The sequence below is a fragment of the Euprymna scolopes genome, chromosome 29, assembly GCF_053919585.1.
Source record: "Euprymna scolopes isolate OS-2025 chromosome 29, ASM5391958v1, whole genome shotgun sequence".
Taxonomy (NCBI): Eukaryota; Metazoa; Mollusca; class Cephalopoda; order Sepiida; family Sepiolidae; genus Euprymna; species Euprymna scolopes.
In genome coordinates this window covers 32,190,763-32,201,779 of record NC_136510.1, presented here as the reverse complement: position 1 = coordinate 32,201,779, position 11,017 = coordinate 32,190,763, and the positions used below count along the sequence as shown (strand labels likewise).

General features: G+C 36.4%; 1 long non-coding RNA gene across 1 annotated transcript in view; it reads left to right on the top strand.

Annotated features, from left to right (window-relative positions):
* LOC145252574 (uncharacterized) overlaps nt 1-10,653 on the top strand; it is a 310,145-nt gene extending 299,492 nt beyond the window's left edge. The window contains exon 2 of the long non-coding RNA XR_013863621.1: nt 10,294-10,653. This is a non-coding gene — a long non-coding RNA (uncharacterized LOC145252574). The remainder of the gene's footprint in view (nt 1-10,293) is intronic.
* Nucleotides 10,654-11,017: the final 364 nt, after the last annotated feature.

Here is an 11,017-nt window from a genome sequence, read left to right as displayed (position 1 = left end):
CTACAGACTTTCACTCATCACCAGCATTGTTTCCTTTCTTTTATCACTGCTAATTTCTGCAATGCAAACATTTCCAAAATAATCAACTCATTTATTTACAAGAATTGAATTCAGATTTCTCTTTCGCTGTTTTTCGATCAGGTCAGAATAGAATTGCTATTTTGGCATCATCGTTGCAGCCATTATTTTGTAGCCATTATTTTCGTTGCTCTTTTATTAATTTATTCAAAAAAAAAAAAATAAATGAATAAAGTTCTGCATCCAACTTTATACTCTTGTGTGATGGAATCTCTTGAATTTGATAAGCAGAAGACAATAATGAGTCGAAAGTTGCTCGGGTCAGAGATTTGTTCGTTTTCACCTGCTCTTTTGACATCAAAGTCTGGCTTTTAGATATCTTATAATATTATGAATTATTGATTTGATTTCCTTTTTTTTTCTTAGCATTACCTACCTGGCGTTGCCCAGGCATGTCCCCTCCCCATTTTTGTTTCACCTGTTTTGGTTTCTTTTTAAACTGCAGCAATACTTTTGAGGTTTTTTTTTTTTTTTTCATTCTTAAATTTATAAGAATGAACTAAGTGCTATAGATATCAAATCAGCCATCAGGCAGATGGAGAGACGGGGGGACTGATTATGTGACGAATCTGGAAAACTGACCATGTATTTATTTTTTAGAGCGAATACTAATTAGTCTCTCTCTCTTCACCCTCCCCTCCCCCCCCTCTCTCTCTCTCTCTCTCTTCTTAATTTTTCACCTCCTCTTCAGGAGGTTAAGCACAAAGTGTTGGTTTTATGAAAGTGTTTCTGTGGAATGAATTGGATTCGAACTCGGTACACCCAGGTCTTCAGTTCATGTTGTTAACCACTTAGCCTCTATCACTCTCTCTCTCTCTCTCTCTCTCTCTCTCTCTCTCTCTCTCTCTCTCTCTCTCTCTCTCTCTCTCTCTCAATAGACCAAATGTTTTTCTACATACATGTGTGCGGGTGTTTGTCTTTTTATTCTTTTCATCATCGCTGGTTTATATTATATTATTGATTGCTCATTAATGAAAACATTACAAATGAAAACAAAAACTCTTGGACATTCATGGCTAAAACTTGGTGGACAAGTCACTCATAGACTGAAGTTTATTTGTACCTGATTGCAGAATTTTATTTACGTTTTCATGGATGGCATTTTTAGGGAGTTACCCTTCATTTAAGGTTAAAAGAAATACAAAGCCAGGGCCAGTTGCATTATGAATGCAAAGCTCTGTGTAATTCCACTGCCTTCTTGTGTGATAAATGTATGCATGTACCACTGAAGTGATTCCAGATTTTTATCTGCATGGTTATCACACATATATACGGCAGAATCATGTAGACACATTAATTCTTGGTCCTGAATATGACCTTAAACTATATCCGATGGTGAGGCCCAGCTTGTGGGCTTTGGGGAGTATGGAGCCACCCCTTAATTGCCCTGACCCGGAGTGGTAGTACCTGTTAGGGTTCCAACTATGGGTTAAATAGAAACCGACTTGGAAAAAAAAAAACATATTCTACTAAAAAAATCTTTTCTTCAAAATCACTGGATTCAGCATTAAATAACCTGAAAAGGGTTGATATGCCGTGAAACAAAACCAACTAACACTAATTCTTGTCAGATCATCAGTTAAGCAGCGATGAACCTAGCCAGTACCAGATGGGTGACCATTTGGAAAGTCTAGGTGCTGTATGTACCGTGCTGAGTCATAAAAATATCCGGAGATGAGTGCAAGATGCACCCCCGAATCCAAACGGAAGGCAATCGGGAACTAGCGTCTTTACTTGTCTTCACGAGATTACCATGGCTGTACAATTTAGGGCGACATGGTTGCCGGTGCTGTTAAACAGCAAGGCTGCTGAGGATTATAATGATAATGATGATATCACACACACACACACACACACACACACACACACACACACACACACACACACACACAGTAAGTTACATTCCAAAGGAAAGACTCAGTCCACAGTCATAATTCAAATTTGCTGATTTCTATTCAATCCTGGGAAATGTCAGATCTCTCGCAAGATTACCAAAGTTAAGCAATGATGAACCTGACTAGTACCAGATGGGTAACCATTTGGTAAGGCTAGGCTAGATGCTATATGTACAGTGCAGAGTGGTAGAAATTTCCAGGTTAGAATTTGGGAACGCATTTAACTTACTGGGGGAGATGCCCCCCCCCCCGAGTCAAGACAGAAAGCAACGAGAAACTACCGTTTTTACTTGTCTTCACAAGATTATCATGGCTCTACGATATGGGGAGCCGTGATCGTCGGCGCTGTTAAAACAGCAAGGCCACTGATGATGATATCTCACTGATAATGTCCGTCAAAACAATCCACAGACTATCCAATAGTTTTTGTTTTATTGTTGGTCAATAAAAAGTCCATCTAGATCCAACACGCAGAATCTTCAATAACTAAGACAATCATGAAATCATTAATACAATTCACTACCCTTTCAGTAATTCAACCAAATTCGGTACAAATAAATTTATAATTATGTTTGACTTGTTCACCAAGTTTCAGTTTTGGATATGGAAGGGCACTTTAGTAATCATCTCATCAGTAGCTGTGATCTTAAATGAGCTTCATACTCAACGAACCTTAACCGCCTAAATTTTTATCTTTGGGATTATCTCGCAGATAATGTCTATCAAAACAATCCCCAGACTATCCAACACTGTTTCTTTTATTGCTGTTCAATAAAAAGTTCATTTGGATCCAACGAGCAAAATTGTCTATAACTCTGACACAATCCTCTCTTGTCACAGCCCTAATTTTGGTTGTTATGGCCTTCTTCAGTTAAGAAATAGTCTTTGTGATAACCCTATAGATAAAAAAAAAAAAAAAAAAAAACTGGAAAAATTAAGTTATGGTGATTGTGAAGGTCATTCAGGATCACATATCCTGCCCACTTATGAGACGATCGCTAAAGTGACCCCCTGAAGCTCAATATACGCCACATATAAGTTGCCAGAGAATGTTTGTCTTTCTGATCAAATTAATTTCGTCTTTCAATTTGCTATTAACATCTCATTCCAATGGTGTCAAGAGTGTGTAATATTGAGAATATGATCGTTTAAGTCTTGCTCTGCACATGTTGATGGTTCGGCATTGGCCTAATGCATAATGTTTTGAACTATGAAAACGGCTAGAGTACAACTCCCATTGTATCCGTTTCTTACAGCAATAAAACAAACACTGCTGGATATCATCAAACTGAGTGGACTAAAGTTTGCACCCAACATGGTTGGATTGTAGAAAGGATTGTGAACTTTATCAATAATTCCATTGGTGCAATTATTAGGGTGCACCTTATTTAAACCGAAAGGAAATACATTTGTGTTGATGAATACAATACAGAGTTATGTCCCCCTTTTAAAAAATTGTATTTGCATGAAAAAAATTCAGACTCAGTCAAAGTATTTTCTGGAAGAAATTAAATCAAACTGCATTTCATTTTCATTTGTGTACAACTCTGATTTCGGTTGTTGTGGTCCTCTTCAGGAATAGTCTTTGTGATAACCCTATATATAAAAATAAGGAAGAGTTAATTTATGATGAGTGTGCATGCAATTTACGGTCACACTTTTCATCCACTGGTCATCCACAAAGTGACACCTGCATATTATTGAATAGCGATAAAATAGAACAATGGATGGCTCTCGTCTTGGGGAGGCTCCATGTTTTGATAAGCTTCTAGGTTTGACCTTTACTCCTGATCTGAAATGAAACATGTACATCAAATCTGTTGCCAGGGACGCTGAGAAAATGGTGGGATCCTTCTACCGCTCCAGAAGATATCTCACTACTAATGCAATTCTCTATCTGTATAAAAGCCAAGTACGTCCAAGGATGGAATACTGCTGCCACATCTGGGCAGGAGCTGCTAAAAACAGCCTATCTTGCCTCAACAGAGTACAAAATAGACTTTGTGGTTTAGTGGGGGATGCCCTTTTCTCTTCCCTGCAACCTCTTTCCCACAGAAAAGACGTTGCGAGCCTGTCTTTGTTTTATCGTTATTTCCATGGTAGATGCTCGTCTGAGCTCCAATCCCTCGTCCTCTCTCGCCAATCTTTTACGAGAAACACCCATCTGGCTGAAACTACTGTCAATAATTTTCCCAAACTTTTATCTGTGTCTAAATCCAAACGTAGATTCCATGAGCAAAGCTCCTTTCTCAGAACTGCACGCCAGTGGAACTCTCTGCCGCTTGCCTGTTTCCCACTTGACTACAACTTGGACGTCTTCAAGTCCAACATAAACAAATTCCTGATAAACCGCCCCCTTAAGTAAGACACTCTATCAAAACCCTAATGAACCGCCCCCTTAAGTAAACACTTCATCAAATCTCCACACTAACGTAATGTACTTGCAATAACCCTTATCCCTGAGTGGCTTCCGGGCCTTGATAAGTGGTGACCACTGTGTAAAAAAACAAAAAACAAAAAGCCAATACTAATGATTACTAGAATACTATCTCATTGATTACTGTACCCTTATATCTGAGTGGCCTTCGGGCCTTGATAAGTGGTGACCCCATGTAAAAAAAAAAAAACAAGAATATGATTGAAACTTAGTTTATTTGTGAATCTTATTGACGATTCCCTGAATAGAATTTTACAAATATTGCAGTATATATTTATGTTCATCGAAAAGGGTAATAAAACGTATGCTATGATTAATTATACCCCGCAGCTCAATAGATCCATCAAAATCATCAGCAGCAGCATGTTTATCACACTCGCATATTAAAATGGACTCTTCCCTGCAGCCAAATATACGCCACTTCAATTTCTATCTCTCTGTAGTTCCATATAAGTTGCCCAGAGAACGTTTGTCGTTCCGATCAAATTAATTTCTTCCTTCAATGTGTTTTTGGCATCTCGTCCCAACGGCGTCAAGGGTGTATAATTGTGAGAACATGATAGTCCCAGTCTCGCTCTGCACATGTTCATGGTTTAGCATTGGCCTAATGGATAATGTTTCGGACTATGGAGACGGCTAGAGTTTAAATCCCATTAGATCCGTTTTTTATGCACTAATAAGCACTGCTTAAAAAGGCTTAATGGCCATTCGAGGATAAGGATTAGAGTTTGTTAGGTGAACAGTGAGACAATGTTTGATAATGATGGTTGAGACTGGGTAGAATTTGATTGTTTAAGAGGACGGCTCAATAAGAATTTGTTTATATTATACTAGGTTCTTTGATATGACAGGAGCGCGTTTGAAATTAATGCTTCTGCTTATGGAACAATTGAACCATGATACTTGACTTTTGCATTTAAAACTTTAACTTAAGCTATTATATAAAATTAATTTTATAAAATCAACCATAGGTTCTCTGCAGTGCAATGTAGGCTACAATATATTGTGGACTAAGTCACTGCAGGGAGGCATGTGAAGCTTTTTCCTGGTGCACTATGGCGGATCCATGACTAGTGTAGGCAATCAATCGATTCGATTGAAGAATGGGTGATTTCACCGATTCTGATGACAACAAAAATAATGGAAAGTGTGGAAGATTTGTTGACCCTCATTCTATTCCGGGCAGCGTCGGGTCTCCCTGCTAGTATATAAATAAACTAGAATCAATTCACAGTTGGGGGTAAGATATGACATGAGCATCAAAAAGATGTGGAAGAATTACCCGGTTGTTGCATTATTTTTGACATCATAGAAGGGTATGCTCCTACAAATTTGGGCGATTCTGTTTATAACCATGTGTTATAGAAGGAACCAATCAAATGCAAGAACAGCTTTATGAAAAAATCTTACTGTATTCTTTAGTGTTATCTGAAAACGAGAAAACCCACTACATTTTCTGCTGATCGCAACTGGATTAATTCTTTGCCTGGGAAAGCTTCTTTAACTGGATTTATGCTACTATTCTTTTCTTTCCTTCTTTTTTTTATTTATTTTTTTTTGCTTTGTGGTCTAAAATGCTATCAAAAGCAAAATAAGTTGTTCTTCTGTAATTAAACATTTAAAAAAAATTAGTACAAACCTGTTTGGGTGCAGTCTGTAGAGGTCTGTGCAGACAAAAAGAATGAAGAAAAAGAAAAAAATGGCCGCCTCTTCTCTTTATGTGCTTGCGATATTGTTACCTAACATGCAAATGAGATGCTTTCGGTTGGATATTAAAAGCCTGATTTTTGAGAGACTGGGTGAATTTTGGATTTGGATGTCAGAGTAGCAAGTGTTGTCAGCAGTGCGTCGTGTTCTAGATTTGATTTTTTACAGTAGAGTGTCGAGTTTTGGAGTTGAGTTTTTGGTGGCCAAGTGTTGCGATTTGGAGTTGAGTTTTGACAGCAAAGCCTCGAGATTTGGAGCAGCAAGTTTTTAGCAGCAGTGCGTTGAATTTAACACTTGACTGCTTTAAGCACATGCTTGAAACTACATTTTTGTAATTGCCTTTGCTTTTTACGGATCTAAATCAAAATTCTAATTGTAGCAGGCGAAATTTCTGGGATATTTAAGAATACAGGAATTACACAAAGTTATTCAGTCACCATCCGAGAATCCTAACGACCAAAAATTTATTGAAAAGGATGCAACTGTTTTTTTGCAGAATTAATACAATGTTTGGACGATAGAGGCCTGTTTCTGTTAATGCAGGAGACCTTAGATGACGGATGCAAAGCTTTGAGTATATTAAGAAAGCATTATTTATCAAAAAGAAAACCCAGTTATCTTTCTATATTCGGTACATGGGACGGTTTGAATTTCATTCAAACCGAGGCTGGAGATAGTTGACAACCGATCAGAATGCATATTGTTCATGATGAAAGGATTTATCACAGGCGTAGACAATTATGCTACTTGTATATAAAAGTGATTGTGCAGAGTGAATTAGAGGATTTTTCAGACCGTTAACAGTTTGAGCTGAGAGGCAGTCCAACAAGCTGTGAAGTATCAACACTTTCTGGTTATATGTTACGGTCTCTAAGTGGAATGGACGATTATAACCTTTACCAAATACATAACCTTCAATATATTGACCACTATGTCCGGTCTTTTGTTTCAATCACCACCACACCTTGATTAGCTATTCTATTTCCAATCGCCTTTGTGTGCCTTACTGAATCACCTCTCTCCATTGTCTTTCTACTAACCTAACTTCTTGTATCTTTGTTCAGCTACTTTCTTCAATTGTTATAGAATTTTCCTACCTTTTTTTTGTTTTTTGACTCACTTCCTAACACTTTGTGGTGGGACGTCCATATTATCACAGAGATAAATCATTTATAGGTACACGGATGTATCCACTATATATCTACTATAGAACTAATAAAGAGGGTCCAAGAGAAAAGCTATAAGAACAAGAAGTTTAATTAAAGGATAGTTCAACAAATGGTTAACCAATCAATGTTCAGGTAGCCTTCACTGAGCATGCAACATGCACTGTGATCTCCAACCCGACTGATTCAACTCATTGGCGTTCGCCTTACATTGACCACATGGGAACGAATGATTGATTTGACAGTCGTCGACATTTGTATACGTAGCTAAGAGGATTGAGATTAGGGTTAATTTTCATGAGCTTCTTGGCTAAATTACATACAGTAATGGAACAAACACATGCAATTCAATAGCAGTATTCTGCCTGGACAGCAACAATCGTTTGGATTATTTGGATTATTCGGACTACTATTCTCATCCTGCGTGCTATTTTTCCCTGGAACTGCTTTTCCACAGAAAAGACGCTGCAAGCCTGTCTCTGCTTTATCTTTATTTTCATGGCAAGTGCTCGTCTGAGCTCCAATCTATGCCCCCCCTGCCCTGACTTTCACGAAAAATACTTGTCTAGCTGAAACCACTATCAATAATTCCCCCTCCCCTCTTTATCTGTGATTAGACCTAAATGTAGATACCATGAACAAAGCTTATTTCTTAGAACTGCACGCCTGTGGAACTCTTTTCCATTTGCCTGTTTTCCAACTGACTACAATATGGTTGTCTTCAAGTCCAATGTGAACAAATTCTTGATCAACCATCCCCTTAAGTAATCCAATTTACCAAATTTCCACTACTAATGATGACTAACATGTTCCTGTTGACTACTGTACACTCATGCACTCTTATCCTCGAGTGGCCTCCGAACCTTGATAAGTGGTGACTCCTTTTTAAAAAAAAAAAAAAAAGATGTAAACTCCAACCTTCTTCAGATGTGTCGTGTCGAATTCTGGAGTTTTTCAGTCGAACTTGGGAATCTACACAGAATTCTGAATAAAATCCTTTAATTAATTCATGGGGGTGACTTGCTCTCGTTCCGTCACCCATCGCTAATTAATTTGCCATTGTATTTTTGATTTCCCACAATAAAGACTGAACCATCAACCTTCAGAAAAATGTAACTTTTACAACTGAATTTTATCAAGTAATCTATCCACTGTGCCCTGGGTTCTTGCATACAAAAACATTGTGAAAATGATACTCAAAACGAGAACAGTAGTCCAAAGAATCCAAATAATACGAATAACCAATTTTCATCTAAAAAATTCAGAAACCTAAACAATCGTGTCAGTCATTTGAATATCCATATGTTGGCATAGAAGAAGTAAAAATACTGAGATTTTTTTGGTACAGGAGATTTATTTCCTAGGAAGCCTATTGGTAACACGGATCAGTATGGAGAGGGAAATTTCCATAGACCATTTCCTCTTTTTTCCGTGCTGATATCACAAGCAACTTCCTGTTTCTGTTTCTCTTTAACCTTGAAACAAACCTAGCATCTTTCTTTTATTGGTGTTTTTTATCAAAAAAGAAAGCAATGGAAAAATCGATGAAAGGTGAAGCTGCAATCTTCTCTCTAATCTTTCTTTTTTTATTAATTTTTTTTCAAAGCAGATTTTTAATTTTTTTTTTTTTTTTTCAAAACATCAGACTTTGAATTGTTTCTTTTTTTTCCTATAATATCAGACTTCGAATTATCTCTTTTTCCCCTATAATACTAGACTTTGAATTATCTCCTTTTCCCCTATAATACCAGACTTTGAATTGTCTCTTTTCTTTCCATAATACCAGACTTTGAATTGTCTCTTTGTCACCTATAATACCAGACTTCGAATTGTCTCTTTTTCCCGCTATAATAACAGACTTCAAATTGTCTCTTTTTCCCGCTATAATAACAGACTTCGAATTGTCTCTTTTTCCCTCTATAATAACAGACTTCGAATTGTCTCTTTTTCCCCCCATAATACCAGACTTCAAATTATGTCTTTTTCCCCTATAATACCAGACTTCGAATTATTTCTTTTTCCCCGATAATACCAGGCTTTGAATTGTCTCTTTTTCCCCTATAATACCGGACTTTGAATTGTCCCCCCCATAATACCAAACTTCGAATCGTCTCCTTTTCCCTTATAATACCAGACTTCGAATTGTCTCTTTTTCCCCCATAATACCACACTTCAAATCATGTCTTTTTCCCCAATAATACCACACTTCAAATTATGTCTTTTTCTCCTATAATACCACACTTCAAATTATGTCTTTTTCTCCTATAATACCACACTTCAAATTATGTCTTTTTCTCCTATAATACCACACTTCAAATTATGTCTTTTTCCCTTATAATACCACACTTCAAATTATGTCTTTTTCTCCTATAATACCAGACTTTGAATTATGTCTTTTTCCCTTATAATACCACACTTCAAATTATGTCTTTTTCCCTTATAATACCACACTTCAAATTATGTCTTTTTCTCCTATAATACCAGACTTTGAATTATGTCTTTTTCCCTTATAATACCACACTTCAAATTATGTCTTTTCCCCCTATATTTCTTTCATAAGACAAAACTTTAAATTATTAATACTATGTTTATAATACCAAGCATGTAAAAATCGAAATTCGTAAGAATTCTTTTATACAATTAATAAATTAGTTGTTTAAAGAACAGTAATAAAATGTAAATTAGTTGATTATATATATATTATAAGAGACACGAAGGCTGCCATTTCAGGTGAGAACATCACTCATTTCTGTTGATTATTCTACTTACTTTTGATCTTAATCTTAAAATGCTGAATGTTTAACAAGGAAGTCGTCAAATACTATTTTTCTGTGTTTGGTAAAACTCGGCCTAGGATTGAACCACGGTCTCTTGGCCCATTAACAAACATCATAACCATTGTGAAAAATATGTACACATTTTTATATATAGATTCGAATCATTATTTAGATAAAAACATTATCCATTTTCATTTATTATTCTCCAAAATATTTTTTGTTTTATTTTACAGGTAAGTGTGGGAAAATATTACCAGAATTCTTGGATTGCGGGTTTTACCAATATTTGGCTAAGTATAAGCCGTTTTGTATCTTTTCTGTTATATATTTCACAGTTGACACCTGTTTATCTTTTCAGAGTATTTTTACACAAAAAAGCAATAACCAAAGGCAATAAAATCAGCTTTTCTACTGCATATATCATTAAACAACTTTACACACACCTCAGTGTACAAAGTGGTTTGAAAGTTTTGTTATCCCTACAAAAATGGGTGGTTTGAAAGTCTTGTTATCCCTACAAAAATCGGTGGTTTGAAAGTCTTGTTATCCCTACAAAAATGGATGGTTTGAAAGTCTTGTTATCCCTACAAAAATGGATGGTTTGAAAGTCTTGTTATCCCTACAAAAATTGATGGTTTGAAAGTCTTGTTATCCCTACAAAAATGGGTGGTTTGAAAGTCTTTTTATCCCTACAAAAAGGGTGATTTGAAAGTCTTGTTATCCCTACAAAAATGGGTGGTTTGAAAGTCTTGTTATCCCTACAAAAATGGGTGGTTTTAAAGTCTTGTTATCCCTACAAAAATGGGTGGTTTTAAAGTCTTGTTATCCCTACAAAAATGGGTGGTTTGAAAGTCTTGTTATCCCTACAAAAATGGGTGGTTTGAAAGTCTTGCTATTCCTACAAAAATGGATGGTTTGAAAGTCTTGTTATCCCTACAAAAATGGGTGGTTTGAAAG